Raw genomic sequence first — 7564 nt, forward strand, 5'->3', positions numbered from 1 at the left:
ACTAGACTTTAAAATGCTGAATAACCTAATTAAAAAATGGGGTACTGAATTGAAGAGAGAATTCTCAACAGAAGAATTTCAAGTGGCCAAAAGATACTTAAGGACATTTCAACTTCCTTAGAAATCATGGAAATGCAAATCAAAACAATTTTGAGATACTATATTAAGCCTGTCAGAATGGCTAAAATCAAAAACACTAATGATAACCTATGCTGAAGATGATGTGGAGTAAGGGGAATACTTATCCATTCATGCTGGGAATGCAAACTTGTGCAACCACTTTGGAAATCAGTGTGCTGTTTTCTCAGAAAACTGGGGGTCAACCTACCTCAGGATCCAGCAATACCACTCTTGGGAATATAGCCAAGAGAAGCTCAATCATCTACAAAAGCATTTCTTCAACTATATTCATAGCAGTACTATTTGTAATAGCCAGAACCTGGAAACAACCTAGGTGCCCCTCAATGGAAAAATGGATAAAGAAAGTATGGCACATATACACATTAGAGTTATACTCAGTGTTAAAAATGTGACATCTTGAATTTTGCATGCAAATTGGTGGAAATAGAAAACACTATACTGAGTGAGATAACCCAGACCCAAAATGATGAATATGGTATGTACTCATTCATTAAAGGATTCTAGACATAAACAAAGGACATTGAGCCTATAGTTTGTGATCCTAGAGAAGCTAAATAATAAAATGAACCCAAAGAAAAGCATAGCTTCTCTAGGATCATGAACAGAAATGCTGTCCCCTTCATATTCTGTTTTAAACTGTAAAGTTTCATCGGCTTCTCTGTGGGAGTTGTTAGTCAAGGTTCACATGGGATTCAAAATTTCTACAAAAACCTTATTGATTTTCTTTTCATAGTGACCAAGATATGAAGTTGAAATCATCAATATTGTGATCATAAAATGGCTTATTTCAGAAGATTCTCTCTCTGCAACCTACCCAATGTTTATCTTTATCATCTGGAACCCTTCCAGTGTCCCTTTTTTGAGGTCATGATGAAACTGATTGTTCTTCTGCTGGCTCAGATTTGTCAAGCAGAGTCTCTAGGCATCATTATCAATAACTTCAACAAGAACAATCTCTTTGGTAGTAGTTATATCAACACCAAATTAAATCTTCATACCAACCAATGTACATTTCTAGAGTGGTCAGGATTTCTCCAATATTTCAAAAATCTTGGTCAGAATGACTCATGTTTCCCAGACCACTGTGGATCATTCTTGGCATCTTCCTAAAAAAAGAGCATCTTTACTTTCAGTGAGTAAAACTTACATCCTTTCTATAAAGCAAGATTTCTTTCAAGAACCAGTTGAATTCTTTGGCACACCCATTCAGTTGGAATCTTTCATAATAGGGTGCAACAAAATCTTACTCTCTTTACTTTCTGGTGAAAGCAGTTTTGATACATGCTCCCAGTAACAACTGAATGATACAGCTGATATGTTTATTGGAGTTGGCAGCATTGCCTTTCAGGTGGTTCTTTCCATATGCATTTCCTGCTATAATTCTGTCCTTTGACTGCAAGAGAATTCTTTCTGGATTATCTAATGATTCATATACTTTTGTTTTACTCTCAGAGCTTTTTACTAGTGTTCATTAACTCATCTGTAAGTAGGCAGAGAGTGTAGATAGAGCAGGAAAGAAAGGTTGAATCTCTTGACTAGAGGTTTTTGAATTAAAAGAGTGATAATTTGTCAGTTGTTGGTCTCAATCAATGTAATATTTGGTTCCTAGTCAGAAAATCATTACCTGTGCTAAAAGTTGAGTTGTACTCATTTTTTTCTTCAAGAAATTTCAGTAAATTGCGTCCCATGTACAATGACCTTGATTCACTTAGAGTTAAGTTTAATATAGAGTGAAAGATAAGGATCTAGTTTCATTATTCTGCATATTCAGTCTTTCCAGCAAAACTTGGAGATGCTATCTTTTCTCCAATGTGTTTTTAGAAAGTCTGGGGGCTATAGGAATGGAAGCTTGCATGTGACTAATCAATTCTTTTCCATTGATCAAAGTTTCTGTTTTAATTTTGGCATCATGTGTTTTTATTACTTGTATGATGATCAAATCACACATAGTGTAAAAATAAATGGGGAGCATCCATAGATGATTATAGTTGAAGCTAGGACATGGGGATGAGGGGATAAGGGAACAAAACAAGTAAGAAGTGAGTTACCAAATAATAAGATTGTGTACAAACACCTTATAAAAACCCACTGGTTAGTAAGCTAATTTCATTTTTTAAAAAAAATAGAAATTAAATTAAAATATATGTACCCTGCATGGTTGAATGGAACTGATTTCAGAAGAAATGAGTGATTAAAGGAAAATCACTGTGCCATGCACAGTATACAGGTTAACACAACAGAACTTGGTATGACCAATAAAAGTAAATTTTCTTAAAATTTATGTATAATATGTCAAATTTGTGGCATTTTAAAACATTGTCAATTTTAGATAAAATAGTAATATTCATGATTCACTAAAAGTTCTGGTAAGAACTCCTGTCAACAGGCGAAGGAAATAGATTTGATCGGTTTAGTCACTGAAACTATAGTAAGTGGGATTTTTCCTCATGGAAATTCTGGTGCTTCTAGTTTACACATGAATCACAGGGAAAGAATATGTCATTAACTGGCTGTGTCTAAATTTACAAAGTTAGCAGCTGAAGCTAACATTAAGTGATGGGCATCCGTAATTTAATTGTGATCTTTCCTACCACTTGAAAAATGGTTAAAAACAAAGTCAAGAAGCAAAAATCAGTAGCATCAAAGTTTATTATTATCTTGATGGGATATCCCTTTTATTGATAATTTTTAGAGCATCTCTTCCAATTGTCAAAACCCAGAATTTATTCACTATGAGAGTTTTCTGCAATACACAGTAGCTATTCAGAAAAAAAATCTTGAAACTTTGATTTCCAAAGATGCATGGGAACATCTAATACAGTATCTCTAGTTTGTAGCTGATGAAATTAAACTCAGAAAGAAAGAGAATTTTCCAAATATTGTTTCTCTCTTTTTAATTTTATCAGGTTAATGGGATTTATCTATTTATTAAATATACACCTCATTGTTAATAAAAGCACAATCCCAAATTTTATGAATTTGTTGTAAATAATGAGACTTTCTGAGGGTAAACCTTTGAGGAGATAAATCTCATGGAAGCTTTCTACCCTTAGGAAATAAATGCTTATAAATGCATAAATAAATTTCAATAAAAAAGATACAATTGATTTTATTTTATTTTCCTTGTGTTCCAAGGTACATCAAAATGAAGTGGTTTATAGAATGCAATATATTTTAATCAATTGCAAAGAAATCTTTTGATCTTATAAAACCTCACAGAGATTATACAATGTATCAGTAACTGATTAATGGACCAAAGAGTTTCAAAGAAGGAGGAGGAGAAGGGAGAGAGAGGGAGAGAGAGAGAGAGAGAGAGAGAGAGAGAGAGAGAGAGAGAGAGAGAAACAGTAACAAAAATTCCTCCAGAAATGGACAAAATAACATTGTGATGTTAAAAGCAATCCTAAGAAAAACCTTTACAACATAAAATACCTACATTTAAAAAGTCAGAGGAAACATAGGTAGATGAGTTAAATGTGATTCTCTAGAGTCTGGAAACATAAGAACAAATCAAACTTCAAAGCAGCAGATGAAAGAACTTTTAAAGGGACAGAAATCAAGGACTTCAAAACAAAATATTCAAATAAACAAAGATTCAATGAACCTAGAAGCTTATTCTTTCAAAATATAGAAAATATTGACAAATCCTTAATTCAGAAAAAGACCTAAATTAATAAAAGAGGATATGTATAAGTAACCATTACAATACACAAAAAATCAGAAAATTATAAGGTAAACTTTAGAAACTCTAACTCTTTTAAAATGGAAAATTCAAAGGGAGTGGTTGAATTCCCAAACAGATCTCAGCCACCAAAGTTACATTAAGGAATGATCTTTTTTATTGTTTTTAATTGCCCTATACACTTTTTTTCTCAACTTCCCTTCTTTTCTCCCTTCTCTCCTTCTGTCTTATCCTTTGACTCCAACACTCCCAATTACTCAGGAGATCTTGACTTTCTCTCCTACCTATTTAGATCCATGTATGTCTCTCTTAGGGTCCTCTTTGTTGCCTGAGTTCTCTGGGGTTGTAGATTATAGGCTGTTTTTTTCTTTGTTTTATATCTAGAAACCACTTATGAGTCAGAACATATTATATTTCTCTTTCTGGGTTACCTCACTCAATATTTTATTCTAGATCCATCCATTTGTCTGCAAATTTCAAAATGTCATTATTTTTTTTATCACTGAGTAGTACTCCATTGTGTAATTGTATCAGATTTATCCATTCTTCTGCTGAGGGGCATCTAGGTTGATCTTATGTATCCCCTTAAGAATTAAGGAGATTAAAAAAGTAATAGAAGACTTCTAATTTAAGTGAGTGATAACATTCTCAACAAAATACTTGCAAACCATACTAAATACAGGCACTCATCAAAAGTTTCTGTCATGATCAAGTTGACATTATTCTGGAAATTCAAGAATATTTCATCTTAGTTAAGGCCAGTACTGCAATATATCATATAAATGGACTCAAAGTAAAAATCACATGATCAGCATAATAGATGCTGAAAAAAATCTTTGGCAGAAATCTAACATGTCTTCATGATAAAGGTCCTATAGAAAATAGGATTTGAAGGAACAAGTGATAATGTAATAAAGGTTATACATAACAAATCCTCCACTAATATTATCCTAAATAGACAAAACCTTGAAACAATTCCATTAAAATTAAGAATATGGCAGGGCTGTTCACTTTGCTCATATAATAATGAGACATTAATTAGAGCAGTAAGACAAGAGAAGGGAATCAAATTAATACAAATAGAAAAGAAGTCAAATTATGACTTTTTACAGATATCTTAATATTATACATAGAGATCACAAAGACTACAAAGAAGACTACAAATAATCAAAATTTTCAACAAATGGCAGTATACAAAATTAAACTTAAAGAATGAATTAGTCCTTTTATACACCAATAACGAGCTTGCTTGCAAAAACCATGGAAGTACTTCCATTCAATAGACTAACAAGACATAGAAAAGAATATTTCAATATTTCAACCACTTGCTGAATGATCATTTTATTGAAAACCTTAAATTCCTAATGAATGAATTCCAGGAAAAGGCAATTTCTACAAATTGGGCAGCCATGTGATTGGCTGGGTCATTCCTCTATTCAGAGTCAAAAGGTCAACTTTTCTTTTATTCTCTGTGTGTGTGCCCCTCCCTTCCGCCTTTTCTTTCTTTGTTTCTCACTTTCGCTTTTTTTCCAAAAGCTTTTGATAGTTTGATATTCCTTACGTTTTCATTAAACCTTCCCTCATAAACTGGCTGTTCAATATTCATCCTTCATGTCAATCTAAATGAGATACCCCTCCCCACTTTCAGCCCAACACTCCCCTTCTTCATGCAACTGCTGACAATTCATGACTTGCCTGTCCTGGAGTGTATTATTTTTAAAATTTCACAAAGTAGGTAACAGTTCCTTTGAGAAAATTCTTAAATTACTTTATTAATAAGACCATAAACCATAATAATGTCTCCATTTTTCCAGTCTCAGTGAGAACACATATGGGACAAACTAATATTACAGAAGTGTTTTTGAAGACAAATCAGATAACTACTTTTATCTTTCTTGCTTTGGAATTATGCCCTGCTTGCAGGGAACTTCACTTCCCTCAAAGAAATATCTTCTTTCTTTCAATGCTTCCCTTTCTTGGGTTCTTTTCCCATAAAGAGCTAAATGATATTATGTTGAACTCTCTGCTTTCTGGGAACAGTATTCTCACTTATTTCCATTCCTTCTGGATTTCCTTCAGAAAAAAAAGGACTGTATCAGATTTGGGGGAAGTGAGGGAACCAGCAAAGTTTAGTGTCATTAGGTTCTAGACCACATTGGATCCAATCAGTTGCTTTTCTAACTGGCTAAAAGCACCACTCAAGGCTGCTACAGTTTTGAATCAGTTTTAACCATTTCTAATGAGTTGGTTTCTATGGGACTTAAGTATCTGATAACAAGGAAAATCACTGACTTGTCTGATCAATATCCACAGCTGCTCAGGTCAAAATCGCATCAGTCACTCTCCTTCCCAATTCTTCCAAATACTCCCAAAGCAATAGCGCCACCTGTGGGTACTGGACACCCCAATGTATTCATTCTGTTTATTTCTTTTTTGCCATTTATTTATTTATTTATTTATTTAGATTTCTGCCTCCTCCCCACCACGGCCTCCCATTTCCCTCCCCCTCCCCCGATCAAGTCCTCCTCCTTCTTCAGCCCAAAGTGCAATCAGGGTTCCCTGCCCTGTGGGAAGTCCAAGGACCACCCACCTCCATCCAGGTCTAGTAAGGTGAGCATCCAAACTGCCTAGGCTCCCACAAAGCCAGTACATGCAGTAGGATCAAAAACCCATTGCCATTGTTCTTGAGTTCTCAGTAGTCCTCATTGTTCGCTATGTTCAGCGAGTCCGGTTTTATCCCATGCTTTTTCAGACCCGGGCTAGCTGGCCTTGGTGAGTTCCCGATAGAACATCCCCATTGCTTCAGTGTGTGGGTGCACCCCTGGAGGTCCTGAGTTTCTTGCTCGTGTTCTCTCTCCATCTGCTCCTGATTTGGACCTTGAGATTTCTGTCCGGTGCTCCAATGTGGGTCTCTGTCTCTGTCTCCTTTCATCGCCTGATGAAGGTTAATATTCAGGAAGATGCCTATATGTTTTTCTTTGGGTTCACCTTCTTATCTTCACCAACCCCGCAACTGACAAAGGTCTGATCACCAAAATATATAAAGATCTCAGGAAACTAGACCGTAAAAGGCTAATCAACCCAATTATAAAATGGGGCACTGAGCTGAACAGAGAATTCTCAACAGAAGTTCAAATGGCAAAAAGACACTTAAGATCCTGCTCAACTTCCTTAGCGATCAGGGAAATGCAAATCAAGACAACTTTAAGATACCATCTTACACCTGTCAGAATGGCTAAAATCAAAAACACCAATGATAGCCTTTGCTGGAGAGGTTGTGGAGAAAGGGGTACACTCATCCATTGCTGGTGGGAATGCAAACTTATGCAACCACTTTGGAAAGCAGTGTGGCAATTTCTCAGGAAATTGGGGATCAACCTACCCCTGGACCCAGCAATACCACTCTTGGGAATATACCCAAGAGATGCACTATCATACAACAAATATATTTGCTCAACTATGTTCATAGCAGCATTGTTTGTAATAGCCATAACCTGGAAACAACCTAGATGTCATTCTGTTTATTTCATGGGTTTCTTTTGAAGAAATCATCTAACGTGGAGATGAGGAGGAAGAGCTACATGCGATCCAGAATTCATCATTTGGTGTTCACAGTCACAGTTTGTGATACAACATATGGGATCTCCTTCCTTTCTTTTTGATTACGGAATTCCTTGTTTTTTGCTTTGATATATTGGAGAAACTTAACTGCAGAAAAGATTTCTTGCTATATCCATCGTA

At 35.2% G+C, this 7564-nt stretch overlaps 1 pseudogene; it reads right to left on the reverse strand.

Moving 5' to 3' along the window:
- Window positions 1–822: 822 nt before the first annotated feature.
- LOC142855361 (bifunctional phosphoribosylaminoimidazole carboxylase/phosphoribosylaminoimidazole succinocarboxamide synthetase pseudogene) lies at window positions 823–5429 on the reverse strand (annotated as a pseudogene).
- Window positions 5430–7564: the final 2135 nt, after the last annotated feature.

Source organism: Microtus pennsylvanicus, chromosome 8 (assembly GCF_037038515.1).
Source record: "Microtus pennsylvanicus isolate mMicPen1 chromosome 8, mMicPen1.hap1, whole genome shotgun sequence".
NCBI lineage: Eukaryota > Metazoa > Chordata > Mammalia > Rodentia > Cricetidae > Microtus > Microtus pennsylvanicus.